This window comes from Schistocerca piceifrons, chromosome X (genome assembly GCF_021461385.2).
Source record: "Schistocerca piceifrons isolate TAMUIC-IGC-003096 chromosome X, iqSchPice1.1, whole genome shotgun sequence".
NCBI lineage: Eukaryota > Metazoa > Arthropoda > Insecta > Orthoptera > Acrididae > Schistocerca > Schistocerca piceifrons.
In genome coordinates, this window is record NC_060149.1 from 489,355,406 (window position 1) to 489,376,128 (window position 20,723).

Here is a 20,723-nt window from a genome sequence, read left to right on the forward strand (position 1 = left end):
GGCCAGTTTGACCGATGTAAAATTTGTCACAACTACTACAAACGATCTTGTAAACCCCAGAACCGTCAAATTTATCAGAATCTTCACTCAATCTATGTTTTACACGGAGTTTCAGACTGTTGTTAACTTGAAAACTACATCTAACCTTAGATTTATTCAAACACATTTCTATTTGTTCGGACATTTTTCCGTAAAATTTCGTTGGAATAGTTTTCAGGTTTTCTTTATTCTTTCTTTTTTCTAGATGATTGTGGGTCTGCCTACTATTTACTTTCTGTTTTTTTTGTCCTATTTTATGGGCGCATAACATCTTTAGCTGAGAAACCGTTGGCTACTCCAATTTGCCTTAATATACTAAGTTATTGGCGTATTTCATTGTCGGCCAATGGTAATCTAAGAAGTCGGTGGATCATAGAGGTGAAAAAGGCCCTTTTATATCGTGGCGGATGGCATGAACTGGCTCAAATGGCTCTGAGCACTATGCGACTTAACTTCTGTGGTCATCAGTCCCCTAGAACTTTGAACTAATTAAACCTAACTAACCTAAGGACACCACACATATCCATGCCCGAGGCAGGATTCGCACCTGCGACCGTAGCGGTCACACGGTTCCAGACTGAAACGCCTAGAACCGCACGGCCACACCGGCCGTGTACTGGCTCCGATAATCGTATCTGTACTTCTAGGCTTTCTGAAAATCGAAAATTTAAGTCTGTTATCAACCTTCTTAATGGTAAGGTCTAAACAGTTTATAGAGCCCGCTTCTTCTATTTCTGTAGTAAATGGTATCTTTTGGTGAATGCTGCCTATGGCTTGAGCAAATGCGGTAACCTCATTCTCGTCCCCCTCTAGGCCAATAAAATCTTTTATAAAAGATCAATCCTATGTTGATATATTAATCATCCATCAACAATTGAATAAAATAATGACAGGGCCACTATATAATTAACATTATTTCAGCACTGAAGTTTATTTGTATTCTGATAAATGTGATAACCTCTGATGCAGACTATCAACGACAAACACAGTCTAATGCCAAAATCAATTTAGCAGACACATGGTGCAGGTAGTGAAGTGGAAGATTTACTAATTAAAGTGATTGCTGTAAGGGCGGTAACTCAGATTCGCCTGTCGCCCTCCAAAACATACCGCAAGTCGCACTCTCTGCGGCCATCAGATGCAATTTCCGTTACACTACTTCTGTTTTCACATGTTGAAACTCAGTTGGTGCATTGTGGTAAATTAGTCTCACGTAACCAGAAGAACTGCTGGCGCTAAATGCATTGATGATTTGTAAATTTTGTGTGTGGTGTTTGTTTATATTCTTATTCATTTGTTGTTGCGAGTTCTGTGTAACTTGTTGATCGTTCCTGTTGGAGAACGATGTTGTGTTAACGTGTGGGATGGTAGATTATCTGTGACTCTTTCATTTTCCCATAGAGTAAGGTTGTTTCTATTTGATATGCGTTGTCAGAGATTTAGAATTAATGGCTCGCCAGAGCAAATTTCAGGGTAGATCTGTGTCGCATTGCGACGAGGAGCGATTGAAATATCTCGGGAGTAGAAACGTGAATGCATGCTCGCTAGAGACGAGGCACGTTTGCTCCAAACAAAGCGGTAAGAATATTCGAATCGTGTCACTAATGGATCGATGTTACACCGGTAGCACTGATCAAGAGAAATCTGCGGAGAATTCTCAGTCGAATTTAGTAGCTGAGCTTGCGCATATGTCGTAGGCGGAATTCTCTGATTACGACGAGGAAATTCAGACAACGAGCTCGAAGGTGAAACCTCAGGAGATCGGAATGTAGAATCCGCTGGCATGGCAAGACTCACGATTAGTGAGAATAGCGGAGCAGACTCATGAACAAAACGTCACACAGCAATGGAACCGCATTCGTCTAGTCCTGGAGGCATTAGTGGAGGATCTCAATTTGAGGCCCTCGTGCGATTCATGCAGGAAGGGGAGAGGAAGAGAATGCGGAGGGAAAGAGGCAGGAGAGAGAGAATATAACCTTAAAGAAGATGAAGGAGGTGAGGAATTAGTCACTAAGGAGACGAAGGAGATACTGCAATTTGCCTTGATATACTAAGTTATTGGCGTATTCCGTTGTCAGCCAATGGTAACCTAAGAAGTCGCTGAAGTCGTGTGAAGTAGCTGAACAGTTTGTTGAAAGTATAGAGCAGGTTAAGAAGGAAGTCGAGGGTGTTAAAGAAGAGGTCAAATGCATCAAGTAAATTATGTGATTTTCACCATCGAGAGACGCCGGAGTGGCCGAGCGGTTCTAGGCGCTACAGTCTGGAACCACGCGACCGCTGCGGTCGCAGGTTCGAATCCTGCCTCGGGCATGAATGTGTGTGATGTCCTTAGGTTAGTTAGGTTTAAGTAGTTCTAAGTTCTAGGGGACTGATGACCTCAGACGTTAAGTCCCATAGTGCTCAGAGCCATTTGAACCAACGATTTGAAGCAACACCGGACGACAGGGCGACAAGATTAATAGCTCAAGGTGCACGCAAGGACTCTCTCTTTTTTTTTTTTTTTTTTTTTTATTTTTTTTTTTTTTTTAGCTCAAGAACAAGTGAAACAGATCAAAACCGAAATGCGAAAACTAAAAAGCTACTTGCCACATTCCAAAAATGTGGAAGAAAGATCGTCCAGGAAACACAAGAAAAAATTAGTGAGAACCTGAAGCGCATTTAACAGGTCGAGAATAAACAGGCACAAATATCAGAGTTTAAAGGGAGCAGACTCGGATCACCTCACAGCAAAACGAACTAGCTACAGCCGACCAGCTAGCATGTCAGGGAGTTGCGCTATTACAATCACTGTCTGAATCGGCTGCACTCCCGCATGACCAGGGAAGGAGAGAAGAGCATGTATTACGACATTTCGATGCATAATATGAGGCTACATAACCGTCACAAATGGCGAATGCCGCACGGGATCATAACAGCCGCCAAAGGGCGCACGACAGAGCTCGCACCGTCGGAGACGCAAAGTATGAGAGAAAGCGAACCAGAATACAATGTATTCGTCTTTGGCGAGCGGAAACATTACCCCGTGGATCTTATGAGACAAGAGGAGGACCCAACAGTGCACAAGGATCGTTTGGACACCGATTTATGGAGACACGTGCTGCGGAAACGAGGGAAATTTCGTTTGCAGGGAATGTGGAACCATTCTACCACAAACATTTGTTATCCATTCAAAATTTGCAAGTGTACAAAGAAAATAACAATACATTAGATCCAAAAAGTTGGATCGCGCATACGGTAAAGTGCTACCGGAATCGTGACCACTGAAATACGAGCTGGAATTTATCTGCGGATTTTTAGGGGGATCGATTGCGGACACATACGCAGTGTTGCTGAGAGTTGTCGCTCATATAAAGGGTTCAGGGACGCGATCCTTAACACGTACTGGTCGCAAGGCACGCAGGAAAGAATCCAGCAGGATAATATGTTGGGCAAAGAACTAGAAGCGTCAGGATTTCAAAGTCCGGTAAGTTCTTTGAGTCGCTAATTAAGAAGAATCGGTTTTGGAACAGCCGTAAAGTCCCAAGGAAATTATGAGACACTGTTACGTCAATTCCCTCTGCACTGTCAACAACTCCTCATCGGAAGGTGCTACGATTCTACTGAATCCTTCAAGAGAGCGCTACGCGAATTAGACTTCGTCAACGAAATACAAAACGCAAGAGCCAGGAGCAGAAACAATGACCGCAGATGGAAAGACTCGCAAGAAAGGAACGACAAGAGACGAAATGGGAGAAATTATCGATTACGAGAAAACGACAACTTGAAGTATACAGGGAGTAACCATCCATCGTGGGAGAGCAGAGGCAGACAAGGTAATTACAACGATAATTGCAACTAACGGCAAAACGAAAACTGGAGAGAACAACGAAATCCAAACCAGTTCCAGCAGTATACTGGAGAACCACAGATCGAAGAAACATCTGGGAAGACAATAGTCGGTGGCAGCAAGAAAAACAAACAAGATCATAATATTCAGATTAGGCCACCCATCCTGTCACAGGGGAAACGAAGCAGAAGTTTAAATATAAATTGACGCTCGGCTATTGAGGAAACAGTTCAAAACAAGGCCGCAGTAACAATCGGAACGAGCAAAATCAACATGCTAGCTTATGAAGACACAAGAGTGCTTTTGCGTGAGAGAGAAGAAGTCATGACACGACCGGATTTACATCCTATTATTCATGTCACCATAGGCAACATCAATCTGACCGGAATCGTGGACAGTAGTCGCCATGTTACGGTTGTCTCGGAATCTGCGTACAAGAGATGCACTGCAAACCGTCCATGGCCAGCAGTCACGCTGGCGCACTGAGAGGAAAGCACACAGAGGTGCGGATACAAACCCGGTTGATGTTCAGCTGCCAAGGGCACATCTTGGGAGCGAACTTTCTGATCGTCCCTTCGCTGGTAACTGAAATAATATTCGGCATGGATTTCCTGAACCAACATCAGGCCGTATTGGATGTAGGACGAGGATAGCTCACGTTGCAAAAAGACGTTGTCAAGAAAATTACATCTGCTGAACACGCAATACGTGCGGAAATTCTTGCTGAATCCATCAACCTAAATTGCACCATAAACGGGAGGAAGATAGAAATCAATCGTGGTGTGATGAACGTCGTCGCACCGGGCAAGATGATGAACAAGCTCATAGGGAGGTGCGCAGCGTGATTGATAATATGTTAGGGAGCCTAGATAACATTCCTATGAATGACAAGGAAGACCTGGAAGAAATCTTACCTGAACACGCGGATGTATTTCTGCAGAAAAAGGGAGCTATCCGTAATTTTAAATGTGCTTTCCGAGTGTTCTAGCACACAATATTCTTCGTGCCACCTTACCAGATCCCCCTGGCCTACTGCCACAAAGTTTTCTTAGAGATCAAGAGGATGATAGACGATGACGTCATTGAACCAGCAGTCTCCGCGTACAAAAACCACCTCACAATAGTAGAAAGTCCGTCGCCTCAATCCATTTGGTGCTGGGTTCACGCCAAATTCATAACATCATAGAACCAGAAACAGATCGTCCAGAGAAGCTGGAGGAACTCCTCCAAACCTTGCATGGCGTAACAGTATTCTCGTCCATCGACATACGGTTCAGTTTCTTCCATTTACACTTCATATAGACTGCAGGAAATACATTTCATTCCTCGCATTCGGTAGGTGTTACCAATTCAAACGGCTACCTTTCCGGTTGAACGTGTCCTCAGCTGCCTTCGTTAGAGGACTTGATGTTACCTTAAAGTACTTCATAAAACAAAGAACCACCACTTACATAGACTATCTCTTAATTGCGGAACCGACGTGGAACGGACACGGTGTTCTCTTAAGGGAAATACAGCAAACCTTCGAGGAATGCGGAGTAACTGCCAACATCACGAAGTCGTGTATTTGGGTCTCACGAGTAAAATCCCTCGACCTTACCATCACTCCACAAAGCATCTCGCAAGGTTTGGACAAGATCGAGGCGATAGCAAAATTTGAAATGCCAACGACTAAGAAACAGCTCCGTGACTACCTCGGTGTCGCAAAATTTTTGAAAGAGGTTCATTGACGTGAAGAAACTAGCTACATCGCGATTATGACAACTCACCGGGAAGAAGGCGCTGTGGGACTGGAATGATGTGGCGGAACATAAATTCCAAAGCCTCAGAATCTTTCTGGTTAATTCACCGATTTTTTCGCATGCCAACCTGGCGAGGTAATTTTGCGTGGCAACGGGCAGCTCATACTCTCGTTTGGGCGTAATAATCTTCCAGAGAAATCTGCAAGGAGGAACATGGTGCATAAGATCATCGCTTTCGGAAGCGATGTCCTCAGTAAATCCGAGTGAAATTACTCGGTAACTGAACTGGAAGCACTGGCGGTCGTGTTTGGCTTTTGAAAAATTTCAGTTTTTCCTATATGGAACAGCCTTGGAGTCTCTACTTACGGTGAAGCTCTGCAATAAGGGACTCACGAGAACAGGCAATCTTGCTATGGGAGTATGGTTTTTCTATTGCACACATGCCAGAGGAGGAGAGCATTATTGCAGATGCGCTGTCACCCGAGTGCAACACAAGCAAATTATTGACCTGGCACTTAGGAGGCCGTGTGTCACTTGGAAAGAAGTAGCGCAATTCACTAGAAGAAAAACACTGCAGCCTGTATTATACTTATATTAAAAATGTGCCATTTGAGAATTACGTCACCATGAGCCTGAAGGACATCGGCAGGGAACAAGAGAAAGACCCAGTTCTGCTTGGTTTGAAGTAAAGATTAAAAGGCAGGACAGAAACTGAGCTACATTACTTATAACAAATGGGGCAAAGAGAGTTCTGCCCCACTCTGCATTGTTGCCACATGTATCCAAGATGGCGGCGATGACGTCATCCAAGATGGCGGCGTGTAGACTTCGCACAGCGCATAACATCATCCAAGATGGTGGAAAAACGTCATTCAAGATGGCTGATTTTGGCGGGAAGTTTGAATTTTGGCAGGAAGATAGGTTAGTGGAGTTAGCCCAATTGGCCTAACTACCTCCCCAACACATCTGTACTAATGTAAGAAAAATGGTGGGTAAGAAATAGTAGTACGGCTACCTCCACTAAACTAAGTCACCTGACCGCCACCTCTTCCTAGGGATTGACAGGAAAAGGACTCGGCCTGTACTGGACATAAGTCTTCATTATTTTGCATGTAGCAGTCTTTCTTTAAACAGTTAGAGGCAGTAGCACCATCCAGTGTGTTCGCCATGGGGTCCAGACTCCAACTGACCTAATACACAGTACCACCGCCAGAGGGCGCTCTCATCCATGATGTAATCCATGATGGCATCTTGACATTAGCTGATGACACAAGTACCATTATCCAAGGTGGCGGGAAACTATGTTCGCCATGAGGACAGGGTCGAGTACACAGTACCACCACCAGAGAGCACTGTCATCAGTTCCATGACCCAACCCAAGATGGTGGGAAAATATGGTGGGAACAGTGTGGTTGCCATGAGGTCTGGACCTAGTACACAATACTGTCACCAGAGAGTGCTGTCATATGTTCCGTGACGTAACCCAAGATGACTATCTGGAGAGGAAAATGATTAAGCCTGCATAGGACTGCTGGAGAGAGTTTACTTTATTTATTTTGGGATGGATTTGAGGTAGTATTTTTATCACAACGATACAAAACACATGCTCTGACATGCTTGGGGTCACGCCACGCAGCCCATAGACCTGTAAACTACTCCTAAATAACGCTCTGCAAAAACGCAAACAACTCTTAAATTACAGAAATAATTTCAGTACAGACATGCAAACTCCTAAATAATGCAGTACACTGATGTGCAGACACGAAATCAACTCATAAACTGTCCAAATAACGCATAGCACAGCCTACAGACATGATCACAAACAACACGCAGGCACCGCCTGCCGCCCCACCTGTCCACTGGATCACACAGGAGGCTAGAGCACACGCTCCCAAAAGTTGGGATGCATAGACAACCCCTGAAAAGCGACGCACAGGTGCCTAGCAGTACGAGGCAGCCGCACCCCTTCATACTTGACATCTGAGACATTCCTCTCCAAATACGTGATAACCTATACACCATTTCTGATGCAAGCGGACGGGAGCCGAGAACTATGTGCCGAGTGCAGGCACTCCAAGGATGCACGCGCGTTGACTCAATCCAAAAGACTCCCCAAAAACTCTTGCTAATCATCTACTTTCGAAATCATGCACTGCACACTCTTTAACAAAATAATGCAACAAAGACGAAAACAACTAATAAATCCTCAAACAATAATGCATGTCTAATGCTCATAGCGCTTAAACCACTGGAAATAATCCAGTGCACAAACACTCAGTACATGTAAAAAACACTTCCAAACTATAATCAACTGCAACTATCACAGATCCCAATGTGCCCCGCAGAGCCAGCCACTGTGAGCCACTGCAGGGGTGCTGCCGATGGCATGTTAAAGTTATCCGAGTGTTACACTGACATCACATGCCTATCTAAATAAGCGCCAAATCATCCTCTGGGCTACGCACTCATGGGTTCGCCGCTGCTGGTACGATTCCTCTCTCTACGTGCGGTCCAGCGAATACCTATTTGCAGAGCGACTCACCCTCACAAACGCTATAGGAAAGGAAACTATTCCACCACTTGCGATTCCTAACAGAACACGTGAGACACGTCTTGCCATGCTTAACTGCCAAACATAACTGACACTGCATTGTGAATTGCGCTTATGTAACTACAAACAACCGCAAACGCATCTAAAATAAGAGCCATGTCGACCCTTCAAAAATTGTATATTGTCCCAGAAACAGTTAACGCTCGCTTTCTTGATGTCTCAGCTTGTATGCACAGAAATTTTAGCACTAACAGAACCTGTTTATGAAATTACCACGGAAATACACCGAATGCATTCTTCCTCATGGTCTTAACGAGCCTCCACGCCCCTCACATGTTGTCCTTCCTGCTTTCAACATACGCAAACATATTCACCGCTATGTAGATACTCCTATATCCCTGCATAAATGATGTCATGTGAATGAATTGAGCATTACGATTGGCTCTTATGAAATATACCCTCCGAATTACTGATAAAGTCGGTGTGGAAGCACCGTCCGCCTTTTCTTTCTTTCTGCAGAGAAGACTTTTAGAGGCAAAAAAAGCTATTTTTCATAGATCGCCGTATTTCACCGACAATTAAACCCTGCAAAGTGCCCCTTCATATCGTCAAATACTGAAAGACTCCTACTCAATTACACTGCTCTCCCACTGCGGACAGCAGCTTCACTATTAGAGCTTGAAACTGATCTCCAACTCAACAATATATCACCACATACTGTATCAATGTAGTAAACATGCAACTCGCATCCTGCGCCATACAAACTCAGCCCTCTTACATCATTCGTACATATACCGTGAAGACAGACAGCACAGTATGTATATTCGAGGTGCAAGATATTTACCATGAGGTCGGGTGAGCATCCACCCCTAACGTTTGACCAGGGCGCACTCAGTGAATCGAAGTCACTTTCAGAACTGTTCTACAAATTCGGCCTCGTTTCCCCCCTTGGCACAAATGCGTTACTTTTTCTGGTCCAGACCTGCCTGCTCGCTTTTCTGCACCCAGCTCCAGACTCTGGGATTACAAGAACATATATAATATCACGACTTGCTAGAATATCATACCATTTTCGCTGTACTTCTCGACATCAAACACATATCAATAGCACTTGCATAGTAGTACTGCTCACGCAACAAAATTATGATATAGATCAGAAATTATTTCTCTACAAATCCGATACTTCAGCTAGGTGGAGCGTTCTGTAAACACTCATGCAGATAAATTAAGGATAATTGCAGAATGTGGTGCCACACAACGTGGCACTACACAAACTGGCGCCAATGGCACAGGCACATAGGGAACACAAATGAAACAGACTCGTAAGTCCACGGTATTGGTGATAAGTTGAGAAATCCGTCCTGGAACACATATGCTACAGAACGCACCTGTTTCCTGCGCATGTACCCAGACATCAGTATTGGGATATGATCCTCATGCACACGTACACGGGCTGCATGACGAGTTGGCATTATCTGTATCAGGTGGTCGAGCAGCTGCTGGGGTATAGCCTCCCATTCTTGCACCAATGCCTGTTGGAGACCCTGAAGTGTCGTAGGGGTTTGAAGACGTGCAGCGATATTTCGACCAATAGCATCACAGACGTGCTCGATGGGGCTTAGGTCTGGAGAACAGGTAGGCCACTCCATTCACCTGTTATCTTCTGTTTCAAGGTACTCCTTCACGATGGCAGATCTGTGGGGCCATGCATTATCATCTATCAGGAAGAAGCTGGGACCCACTGCACCCCTCAAAAGGCGGACATACTGGTGCAAAATTACGTCCTGATACATCTGACCTGTTACAATCCATCTGTCAAAGACATGCAGGGGTGCACATGCACCAATTATAATCCCAGCACTCCATCAAAGCACGATCTCCATACAGGTCCCTTTCAAGGACATTAAGGGGTTGGTATCTGGTTCTTGGTTAACGCCAGATGAAAACAAAGCGAGAATCACTGTTCAGACTATACCTAGACTCGTTCGTGAACATGACCTGAGACCACTGTTCCAATGACCATGTACTACTGTGTTCTTGACACCAGGCTGTACACAGCCGTGCGACTGCTACGGTCGCAGGTTCTAATCCTGCCTCGGCCATGGATGTGTGTGATGGCCTTAGGTTAGTTAGGTTTAAGTAGTTCTAAGTTCTAGGGGACTGATGACCTCAGATGTTAAGTCCCATAGTGCTCAGAGCCATGTGAACCATTTTTGAACCAGGCTGTACAGGCTCTCCCGTGACCAGTGGTCAGTGGAATGCACCTTGCAGGTCTCCGGGCTAATAAACCATGTCTCTTCAGTCGTCTGTAGACTGTGTGTCTGGAGACAACTGTTCCAGTGGCTGCGGTAATGTCCCGAGCAAGGCTACCTGCAGTACTCAGTGGCCGTGTGCAGGCACTGATGGTGAGATATCGGTCTTATTGTGGTGTCGTACACTGTGGACGTAACTGTAGCACCTGGACACGTTTCCTGTCTGCTGGAATCGTTGCCATAATCTTGAGATCACACTTTGTGGCACACGGAGGGCATGTTCTACGACCTGCTGTGTTTGATTAGACTCCAGTCACCCTAGTATTCTACCCCTAATAACGTCATCAAATATGTGTTCTTTGAGCAATTTTCAACACACAGTCACCATTAGCACGTCTGAAAACACCCGTACACTTACGCGCTGCACTGTACTCCGACATGCACCAACACACTTCTGCGTATGTAGACTGCTGCTAGCGCTACCGTGCGACGACCGCAGGTCAAATGCACCGCATGATCATACTCTGAGGTGATTTAAACCCGCAAACAGCCCACCAGAGCGTTGTTTCACCATGTATCAGTATTATCCTTAATTTATGAACATGAGTGTAGAAATGTAGCTCGTCTGCGAAGACCTTTACTCGGAAACTCGAAAACAATAGAGAAAACTTATATTTCCGCTCGCGAATACCAATGTCGGTGATGTAGCAGATTCCAAATCATCCCTATAATTTACAAGGTCAACTAAGGTGTTTCTCATGTCTAGAGAACCAGCAATCGTGTCTTCCACCTGTATTTCACCTGCTAGATGCACACACAACAATCGATCATCTCTCAACTGAATGAAAGCGCGAAATGTGCAGAAGCAGTCAACCGAATAACTTACATGGGAGGGAATAACGGTCCAGCGCACACACACCTCCATATTCAGTCTTCTCAAATTTCCATGCGATCACGAAAGCTATCCAACACATACATCAGTTCGCTATTCGGTCGTCTAGAGGACAACATGGTTAATTGATCTACATGCCTACGCTCCAACAGGTCTCTCCATTCTCTCAGCTCCTACTATTAACACTAAATGGGAATCACCCCTGCATAGGTCACTGGCACTGCAGGCCGAGCACACACAGGCAGAACCATCATCCTAAGAAATCGGTCCCATATGTATTTTATCCCTGTACTTATAACTAAATGTTACGATTGCGGTCTCAGTCGAACGACATTCGACAATGAGCGAAGTATCGGAAATACACCCTGTTGACGGCCGTGGAAATAGAAATATCAGTACCATTCTTACGATTTGACATACTCTTCCTTTTGCTATCACAGTACTCGACGTCAAATCCATACCTTCCTTTGCACGTGTCTGAACACAAACACATATTTTTTAGGCATGATGCTCAAGGCGAACCTATCATCCACCCCCTACTACTAAGTATAATACTTCGACAATAACTGATCGCTGGCGATACGAAATAATACTGACCGAAAATCAACGATGGGTGGATTGCCTCATAAGTTTTTCTTGCGAGCGCTACCACTGTATCTTAGAAAGAGATGTTTAATCGTGTTACAAATCGCCAGCTGTTAAAAAAACCGATCCCAACAACTACTGTACGTTACTGTCACAAGCGGTTTTGGTTCTACAGGTACACACAAGTATCTATGTTAAAAGATATATCGGCTTTATAAATCCACGAATGGCATTACCTACTAATCACGTGGTTTTTCCAGACAAATACAAAGACGGTGATCGTAGGAGTGTATATTATCAGACCAGCAGTCCAGATACACGTAGCCCACGATGCAACCTAGTCATAAAATCGCTGAATTTTGGAAATGATTCGGCTAAGGAGCTTGGTATGAAACTGGTATTTGCAACCCTCTTCACGCCGCCGTCGCTAGATATTTCTCCAGTATTTGTAAAGCATTCTGTCTCAATGCAATGTCAGAGGGTTGATGATATATCCACTAGGCTATAGGTAATGGTTGATTGAGGAAGATCACAAATAGTAGATGGTGTGATGATTGAGGTCGTAAGAAATGAACAGTAGCTTTTCAGATCTCTAGTGCCACGCTATCCACTAGAAATGTTGTCCGGGATTTGGAATGAAGTCCCTTCATTCAAGCACATACCTGTGTTGAATCACAGCCACAAGTGAATCATATTTCTGGCACTCTCATATCTCGAAACGAGACACATTTCTCGAACCTGTCTGCTACTGTAAATGTCCAGCCTCGTTTTAGGTAGTCCCTCTGCATCCTACAACAGCCCTCTCAGACTCTGCACTCCCATCCCTGCAGCTTTGCGCATGTGATCGTTACAATGTAAGTCGGAATTGAGTGGAAGTCGGAGGAAACTATATCTACCACCTTCTGCATACCTTGTAGAAACAGGCTAAGCTGCGACAGGACCGTGTTTTCACCATTTGATTGAAATGGGCGTATTGTGGCGCGTCCCCGAACTAGATACAGATACTAAAGATCCACGTCCATTCAGATCTATATCCTCAACATGCTACCTTCGTTATTCTCCACCATCCATCACAGAAAAATTATGAACTATAAAAGCTCAACCAACTTCATCGGATAGAGAACTAGATAAGATTTTTAACGCATCTCTCTCCTCCCATATATTGAAATCAAATACTGCATGCATACAGGCATCGAGCACATGGGGCGCTCCTGTTAAATATACAGGTACGGATCAACTGCACAGACCAGTTTAAAGTTCCGTCACCTGTACGCTAGGAGGATGATCGTATCCCGTGGACTATACTGTAAGTCGCAAGAGACGCCCTGTCTCGTTGTTTGAAACATTGTTTTCTAATACACTTCGTACACTGCCAAACATTTTATTTTTCTGCCATGACTTTGAGGTCTGTGTCAGATTATAAGCTGACATTAAGATGTTCTGATCCACAGCGTCTCGCAGACAACGACATCACCCCAAGTACAGTCATCCAAGACATTGCACTGTGACACGAGTGACATCATTCAAGATGGCTGCTGTGACGTCAGCTGATGACATGAGTACCGTTCCCCAAGACGGCGGAAACGTGCCACACCCCCTGCCAAGCCCTCTGGCGGGGAGTTTGAATTTTGGAGGGAAGATAGTCAACTGGGCGAGCTCTACATTTAAACTCATCTGTCGCAGTGACGGAATATCTGATGGCTCTGCATTCCATTTCGACTGATTCCTCATATTGCACTAATGTACGCGATCACTGTTTCGGTGCTTGCAACCCCCAGAAGCTGTCACCCATCCACAAAATTATTTCCCCAACTCAAACAAGCGATGTCAGGCAATCATTATCTAGTAACCAACAGCCTGTCAGTGGATGAATGGGATGGAAAAGGCACCACCGACGTACCGTAATAATAAGCATCACAGTTCATAGCGTGAACAATTTTAGCAATTTGACAGTAATTTCAACACTGGCAAATGATGTTCAAATGGCTCTGAGCACTATCAGACTTAACATCCGAGGTCATCAGTCCCCTAGAACTTACTACTTAAACCTAACTAACCTAAGGGCGTCACACACATCCATGCCCGAGGCAGGATTTGAACCTACGACCATAGCGGTCGCGCGGATCCAGATTGAGGCGCCTAGAACCGCTCGGCCACAACGGCCGGTGCAAATATGTGACATCATGTTTCCCTAATTTCAGTATCATAGCTAAACCGCCCCATCTCTACTTTGCTAATGTCATTGCGAATGTAGATAGATGACTGTGCAGTACGTCCATTCATTGTTAATTCTCGAACACATAAATCATCAAAGTATACCACACAGTGCTCTACATATTTCTAACATCTCGAGCATAGTGCATAATTTACGATGTGTCACTATGCGGGTGGGAGTCAGCCTTAGGATAAAATTAGAGACTGAAATGCCTCCCCACACTATCATTGGCCAGCCCTGCAGCACCCTTACCGATTTAATCTGCAGCTGACCAGAAATAGGCCGCTACATTCCACGTCTCGCGAATGAATGGAGCTTGCCAAGTTCTCACCCATTCAAGTGCACAAGATTTTCCCAGATGTACCCATGTCGAGGAGGTTAGCACCCCTTATCGGTGTATAGTAACAGGTTTGAGGTGTTGTGATGAAATAGCCCAGGGTTAAGAAAAATCAAGAAACACGTGGTTTTTATCCATAATGGAGCACCAGACGGATGGAGTTCGAAGCATTTTACGTAAATTAACTATGCTATCAACTCTAAAGTATAGTCCTAGAGTCCAGGATCAGTACCTGGACGGTACTGGTAAGAGAGAAGATAAACACCAGCACTCCTAATGCTACAACGTTTGGCACTTAAAACAGGCTATAATGTTAGATCGCCTGAGATTCCGACCTATCAGACGTGTGGAATGCAGCGCTGTCAATATTCCAGTGTAAGAAATACATTTCCAGCGCATGATGTACATCCTTCTTGCACGTTTCTCTACGATAAACTATGGTAACAAACTGTAACACACTGGCTCTGTGTGATACATGGACAATATAGCTTTCTAGAGGTGTATACTGTCCACTGTCCACTGTCCACATCTGATCGCGGTTCAGAAATTATTCTATGCCCATATCAGTTCTATATAAAATTATCGTTAATAACTGAGAAAGGAAACAGATAAAAGTATAGCAGCGGTGTCCGACATGTGAAATTACAAGTCTTGCTGCCACTAACTCTGTAAACAGCACATATGTCAAGAAGATGTATACATGGGGATTGCAGCATCTCACAAACTTAGTTATGAAACTGAAGTGTCGACTTTACACTGAACATGTAACATGGGAAAGGAGTATATGGCATCACCACAAGTGAGATGGAAGTCCTCTGATGACTGAGAGGTTTACTGTTAACGATTGCAAATACACATTGCTCTAAGACCCCACAGAACAAGTGGTGGTATACGAGTTGAACACCGGCTATGTCATGCGACTGATGCACCCTGACAGATCAGCGGAAGAAATGGTCAAATGACCTGCGCCAACATACCCATCCCTCTCTAGAATGCATCAACAGTCTGCCGTTAAATCGTATCTCGTTACAGCTCCATCTCAATCGGCCACTCCATCCATTTGCTGTAATCCTTTACCACAGACGCAAGTAAGTTTAGAGACATATGGTTCTCTGTCTTCCTGAAAAGCGTCAAGTACATTAGTTAACTCGCGTGTATCACTGTTACCTCAACAGACATACAGTTGAATGTCGCCTCAATGGAAGAAAAAGTGACTGTTTCCCTACATATTTCTCTTCCATGTTGACGGTTTTCCAGGTTCCTCTTGCTGTCGCACACTTACTCCTATGTACAAATTGTTCTGCACCAAGCAGAAGACACGCAAGTACTTTCTAAATTTCTGCACATTTCAGCGTATTTTCCCTCAATATATACTTATTTTCCGCAATTCTGTCGATTTTTATGTCACTTCCACTCACGCGATTATGGCATAACCTCTCGCTCCATGTTCTAAAACTGCTTGTAAATGTTCAGCTGCTAATACCTAGCGCGAATTCGCTATTTTTTGTGATCGGGAGGTGTAATGTAGCACTGTAATCGATTGTATCCAGTCACCTCCACATTTACAGAGCGTTTGCTCTGTTTTCTATATGTCTATGTGTCGCGAATGGCTCGCCGACATCGGTATTCGCGAGTAGAAATAAACTTTTCTCTATGTTCTTTTTTTCGAGTTTTCAAATAAAGGTCTTCGCAGATGGGCTAAGTTTCTAGTTACTCTATGGTTTACGGCAAGCTCCACCTAGCTAAAGTTTCGGGTTTGTATAGAAATAATTTCCAGTCTATATCTTCGCAATTATGTTGTGCGAGCAGTACTGGTATGCAAGCAGTATTCATATGTGTTTGATATCGAGAAGTACCGCGAAAATGGTATGATATTCTAGCAAGCCATGCAAAATTAGATATATTCTTGTAATCCCATAGTCTGGAGATGGATGTAGAAAAGCGAGCAAGCAAGCAGGCAGGTCCAGACCAGAAACAGTAACGCATTTGCGCCGAGGGTGGAAACGAGGGGCCGGCCGCGGTGGCCGTGCGGTTCTAGGCGCTCCAGTCCGGAGCCGCGCTGCTGCTACGGTCGCAGGTTCGAATCCTGCCTCGGGCATGGGTGTGTGTGAGATGTCCTTAGGTTAGTTAAGTTTAAGTAGTTCTAAGATCTAGGGGACTGATGACCACAGGAGTTGAGTCCCATAGTGCCCAGAGCCATTGAACCATTTTTTTTGGAAACGAGGCAGAATTTTTAGAACAGTTCTGAGAGTGACTTCGATCCACTGAAAGTGGTCTGGTCATGTGCTGGGGATTAATGCCCCCCGAACCACAATGTAAATACACTACTGGCCATTAAAATTGCTACACCATGAAGATGACGTGCTACAAACGCGAAATTTAACCGACATGAAGAAGATGCTGTGATATGCAAATAATTAGCTTTTCAGAGCATTCACACAAGGTTGGCGCCGGGGGTGACACCTACAATGTAGTGACATGAGGAAAGTTTCCAACCGATATCTTATACACAAACAGCAGTTGACCGGCGTTGCCTGGTGAAACGTTGTTGTGACGCCTTGTGTAAGGAGCGGAAATGTGTACCATCACGTTTCCAAGGTCGGATTGTAGCCTATCGCGATTTATCGTATCGCAACATTGCTGCTCGCGTTGGTCGAGATCCAGTGACTGGTAGCGGAATATGGAATCGGTGGGTTCAGGAGGGTAATACGGAACGCCGTGCTGGATCTCAATGGCCTCGTATCACTAGCAATCGACATGACAGGCATCTTATCCACATGGCTGTAACGGATCGTGCAGCCACGTCTCGATCCCTGAGTCAACAGATGGGAACGTTTGCAAGACAACATCCATCTTCACGAACAGTTCGACGACGTTTGCAGCAGCATGGACTATCAGCTCGCTGTCCACAGCTGCAGTTACCCTTGACGCTGGATCACAGACAGGAGCACCTGCGATAGTGTACTCAACGATGAACCTGGGTGCATGAGTGACAAAACGTCATTTTTTTTTTTGGATGAATCCAGGTTCTGTTTACAGCATCATGATGGTCGCATCAGTGTTTGGCGACATCACGGTGAATGCACATTGGAAGCGTGTATTCGTCATCGCCATACTGGCGTATCACACAGCGTTCCGGTATGGGGTGCCATTGGTTACACATCCTGGTCACCTCTTGTTCGCACTGACGGCACTGTGAACAGTGGACGTTACATTTCAGATGTGTTACGACCCGTGGCTGTACCCTTCATTCAATCCCTGCGAAAATTGCAGGTCCCATACGGGCCTTTCTGGATACAGAAAATGTTCGACTGCTGCCCTGACAGGACATTCTCCAGATCTCTCACCAATTGAAAACGTCTGGTCAATGGTGGCCGAGCAACAGGTTCATCACAATACGCCAGTCACTACTTTTGATGAACTGTGGTATCGTGTTGAAGCTGTATGGGCAGCTGTACCTGTACACGCCATGCAAGCTCTGTTTGACTCAATCTCCAGGCGTATCAAGGCTGTTATTATGGCCAGAGGTTGTTGTTCTGGGTACTGATTTCTCAGGATCTATGCACCCAAATTGTGTGAAAATGTAATCACATGTCAGTTCTAGTATAATATATTTGTCTAATAAATACCTGTTTATCATCTGCATTTCTTCATGGTGTAGCAATTTTAATGGCCAGTAGTGAATCTAGTGCTGCGAGTGTACATATTGTGCTGTCTGTCTTCGCGGTATATGTACGAATGATGTACGAGGGCTGAGTTTGTATGGCGCAGGATACGAGTTGCATGTTTACTACATCGATACAGTGCGCTGTGATATATTGTGGGGTTGGAGATCAGTTTCAAGCTCTAATATTCAAGCTGCTGTCTACAGTGCGGGAGAGCAGTGTAATTGAGTAGGAGTCTTCCAGTATTTGACGATATGAAGGGGCACTTTGCAGGGTTTAATTGTCAGTGCAATATGGCGATCTGTGTAAAACAGCTTTTTTTTGCCTCCTGAAGTCTTGTCTGCAGAATGAAAGAACAGGCAGACAGTGCTTCCACACCAACTGCATCAGTAATTCGGCAGGTGAATTCGATATGAGCCAATCATAATGCTCGATTCATTCACATGACAGCCTTTGTGCGAGGATATAGACGTCTCTACCCTTGTGCTGCGAATGTTTGCGTGTTTGCATATGATGAAAACATTAAGGGTAACACGTGATGGACGTGGTGCCTCGTTAGGACCGAGAGGAAGAAGGCATTCGGCGTACTTCCGCGGTATTTTCGTAAACACGTTCTGTTAGGGCAAGAATTTCCGTGCATACAATCTGAGACATCAAGAAAGAGAGTGTTAACTACTTCTCGGACACTATATAGTTTCCGAGAGGTCGACTTGGCTCTTATTTTAGATAGTTATGTGACATGAGAATAACATTGAGAACTTTTTAGATGTGCTTCCGGTGGTTTGTAACTATGCGAGCGCATTTCACAGTGCTGTATCAGTTACTTTTGACAGCTACGCATGGCAAAATACATCTCATGTGTTCCGTTACGAATCGTGAGCAGCGGAACAGTTTTCTATAGCGTTTGCGAGGGTGAGTCGCTCTGCAAATAGGTCTTCGCTTGATCGCACATAGCGAGAGGAATCATAACAGCAGCAACGGACACACAAGCGCAGGGCCCAGAGGATGACTTGGCGCTTATTTAGATAGACATGTGACGACAGTATAACACTTGGATAACCTTCACATCCTGTTGACAGCGCTCGTGCACTGGCTCTCAGTGGCTGGTCCTGCGGGGCGCGATCGGGATCTGTCGTAGTTGCGGCTGATGATATTTTGGAAGCGTTTCTTACATGTACTGAGTGTTTGTGCACTGGATTATTTCCAGTGGTTTAAGCGCTGTGAGCATTAGACATGCGTTATGGTTTGAGGATTTATTAGGTCTTTTGGTCTGTGTTGCTTTATTTTGTGAAAGGATGTGCAGTGCATGATTTCGAAAGTTCATAATTAGCGAGAGTGTTTGGGGAGTCTTTAGGATGGAGTCAACGTGCATGCACCCCTTTTGCGTCTGTACTCTGCACATAGGTCATCGCTCCCGTCTGCTTGCTTCAGCATAGGTGCCTAGGGGATCACGTATTTGGAGAGGAATTCCAGGCACATGTGCGTCATTTCACAGGGGTTGCCACTGCATCCCAGCTTCTGGGAGTGTGTGAGGTAGCCTCCTGTGTGGTCCAGTGGACAAAAGCAGTGGCGGGCAGTGCCTGCACGTGTTGTTTCCGAGCAGGTCTGTAGGCTGTGCTATGCGTTATTTGGACAGTTTATGAGTTGATTTCGTGTCTGCACATCAGTGTACCGCATTATTTAGGAGGAGGTTCCATGTCTGTACTGAAATTATTTCTGTAATTTAGGAGTTGTTTGCGTTTATGCAGAGCGTTATTTAGGAGTAGTTCACAGTTCTATGGGCTGTGTGGCGTGACCCCAAGCATGTCAGAGTGTGTGTTTTGTATACTATCTCAAATCCATCCTTAAATTAATTGTTCAAAAATAAATAAAGTACACTCCTTCCTCTCTCTAGCAGTCCTCTGTAGGCTGAATCATTTCCCCCCCCCAGTCAGTCATCTCTTCTTATGTCATGGAACCTCTGGTGACAGTACTGTATACTAGGTCCAGACGTTAAGGAGACCACACTGTTTCCTGCCATTTTCTCCCACCATCTTGGGTTATATCATGGAACTGATGACAGCACTCTCTGGTGCTGTGACTGTGTACTAGACTCTGACCTCATGGCGAACACACTGTTTCCCACTATGTTTGACAATGGTACATGCGTCATCAGCTGACATCAAGACGCCACAGATGAGAGTGCCCTCTGGCAGTGTTACAGTGTACTAGGTCATTTGGAGTCCAGACCTCATGGCGAACACACAGGTGGTACTGCCCTAACTGTTTAAATAAAGACTCCTTCATGCAAAACAATAAAGACTTCTGTCCAAAACAGGCCGAGTCTTTTTCCCACCAATCCCTAGGAAGAGGTGGTGGTTGGGTGACTTATGTTAGTGGAGGTAGCCCACCTGCCCTTCCTTTCCCACCATTTTCTTAGGTTAGCAGAGATAAGCTCAAGTCACCTTTCTTTACCGCCAAAATTCAAGCTTCACGCCAATCCCTAGGAAGAGGTATCGGTAAGATAACTTGGGTTAGTGGAGGTAGCCTAACTGCTCTTTCTTTCCTGTCATTTTTCTTATGTTAGTAGAGGTGTGTTGCATTGTCCTAATGGAATTTTAACTTAGAATATTGGAGGTA